Consider the following 2,882-nt stretch of genomic DNA (forward strand, 5'->3'; position numbering starts at 1 on the left):
AAGAACTGTACAAAAAAGATCTTCACGACCCAGATAATCACGATGGTGTGATCACTGACCTAAAGCCAGACATCCTGGAATGTGAAGTCAACTGGGTCTTAGAAAGCATCACTGCGAACAAAGCTAGTGGAGGTGATAGAATTCCAGTGGAGCTGTTTCAAATCCTGAGAGATGATGCTGTGACAGTGCTGCACTCAATATGCCAGCAAATTTGGGAAACTCAGCAGTGGCCACAGGACTGGAAAAGGTCCGTTTTCATTCCAATCCCAAAGAAAGGCAATGCCAAAGAATGCTCAAACTACCGCACAATTGCACTCATCTCACTCGTTAGTAAAGTAATGCTCAAAATTCTCCAAGCCAGGCTTCAACAATATGTGAACCGTGAACTTCCTGATATTCAACCTGGTTTTAGAAAAGGCAGAGGAACCAGAGATCAAATTGCCAACATCCGCTGGATCATGGAAAAAGCAAGAGAGTTCCAGAAAAACATTTATTTCTGCTTTATTGACTATGCCAAAGCCTTTGACTGTGTGGATCACAATAAACTGTGGAAAATTCTTCAAGAGATGGGAATACCAGACCACCTGACCTGCCTCTTGAGAAATCTGTATGCAGGTCAGGAAGCAACAGTTAGAACTGGACATGGAATAACAGACTGGTTTCAAATAGGAAAAGGAGTACGTCACGGCTGTATATTGTCACCCTGTTTATTTAACTTTTTTGCAGAGTACATCATGAGAAATGCTGGACTGGAAGAAACACAAGCTGGAATCAAGATTGCCGAGAGAAATATCAAGAACCTCAGATATGCAGATGACACCACCCTTATGGCAGAAAGTGAAGAGGAACTCAAAAGCCTCTTGATGAAAGTGAAAGTGGAGAGTGAGAAAGTTGGCTTAAGGCTCAACATTCAGAAAATGAAGATCATGGCATCTGGTCCCATCACTTCATGGGAAATAGATGGGGAAACAGTGGAAACAGTGTCAGACTTTATTTTTCTGGGCTCCAAAATCACTGCAGATGGTGACTGCAGCCATGAAATTAAAATACGCTTACTCCTTGGAAGGAAAGATATGACCAACCTAGATAGCATATTCAAAAGCAGAGACATTACTTTGCCATCAAAGGTCCGTCTAGTCAAGGCTATGGTTTTTCCTGTGGTCCTGTATGGATGTGAGATTTGGACTGTGAAGAAGGCTGAGTGCCGAAGAATTGATGCTTTTGAACTGTGGTGTTGGAGAGGACTCTTGAGAGTCCCTTGGACTGCAAGGAGATCCAACCAGTCCATTCTGAAAGAGATCAGCCCTGGGATTTCTTTGGAAGGAATGATGCTAAAGCTGAAACTCCAGTACTTTGGCCACCTCATGTGAAGAGTTGACTCATTGGAAAAGACTCTGATGCTGGGAGGGATTGGGGGCAAGAGGAGAAGGGGATGACAGAGGATGAGATGGCTGGATGGCATCACTGACTCAATGGACATGAGTCTGAGTGAACTCCAGGAGTTGGTGATGGACAGAGAGGCCTGGTGTGCTGCGATTCATGGGGTCACAAAGAGTCGGACACGACTGAGTGACTGATCTGATCTGATATGATCTGAATGCCCAAGAACTTTATTAACTGGAGCCGTAAATTAACTCTTTTTCAGAGAGAGCGAGATGGTGGTGGGGGACAGCCCCCATAGGGTCAGAGGTGAGAGCACAAAGCAGTAAAGTAGGCAGACTCTGGTTTTGGGGGTAGATGCTTGAGAATATCCAGGGGGGACTCCTGAGGCTCGATCCCACCTTTGCGTATGCCTAGCCTCCTTCCTCATGACCTTTGCCACGGGCGGAGTTCCTCACGCTGGCTCCCGACAGTAATGCTTTTTTTTTTTTTTAAGATTCTACATACAAGTGATACAAATGAACTTATTTACAGAACAGAAACAGACCCATAGACAGAGAAAACAAACTTATGGTCACCAAACACAAAAGCAGGGGGAGGAATAAATAGGAGTTTGGCATTAACGTATATACACTACTATGTATAAAATAAATAATCAACAAAGACCTACTGTACAGCACAGGGAATTCTATTCAATATTGTAAATTAACAATACTCCAATATGAAATAAAAATTAAATTAAGAAATGAATGTTTCTTCAGACCCAGGGTTGTGTGTAGAAGTGAGCTTTTTAGGCTATAATTTTATGTTGTCAACTAAGATTTTCTACATTAAGTCTTTTCACAGTGCAGTCTCACTCAAGTCCAGTGATCAAACAATAGACTGTATCTTTCAAATATCATTTAGCTCAGTGGTTTCTTCTTAGCTTTTTCTATAAGTCATTTCAGGATTAGGAATTCTCCCATTGATAATGCCTCAATTCCCGTTCCTGTTGTTTTAATGAGTCAGATAATTCACCACAGGCTATATTCACAGAGAGATAGGGGTTCTTTCAGCTATTTGCAGTAGTGGGCACCCTTTTCCTGCATTGTTCCACACCTGTCTGGCCTTCTCTAATTCCAGAGTCTTTTTCTATTTTATGATCTATATTTCAGAGATCAGATTTTAAAATGAAGTTTGCATTTGTGCTTTTATTATTTTCCTTGTTGAAGAAGTTTCTCAGACAAGGAGAAGTAATGATTTTTCATTATACTATAATAGAATTTTAATCTGCCATTATAAATAACCTAAGGATCACTGACAAGGCTTACATTTTCTGATGCAGTTACTAAAACTATTCAACAGCAAAAACTGCTGAATATTATTTGGAACTACATACATATAAAATGGCAATTTGGAGCTCGGGCGGCGGGAGGAGCAGCAGAGGTCAGGCTACTCAGCTTTGCGAAGGCTCTAGGCTCACCGCGGCCCTCAGGCAGGTTCTTGCCTGCCCCTACACCAAG

Source organism: Bison bison, unplaced genomic scaffold (genome assembly GCF_000754665.1).
Source record: "Bison bison bison isolate TAMUID 2011002044 unplaced genomic scaffold, Bison_UMD1.0 scf7180017861986, whole genome shotgun sequence".
In the NCBI taxonomy this organism is placed as follows: Eukaryota; Metazoa; Chordata; class Mammalia; order Artiodactyla; family Bovidae; genus Bison; species Bison bison.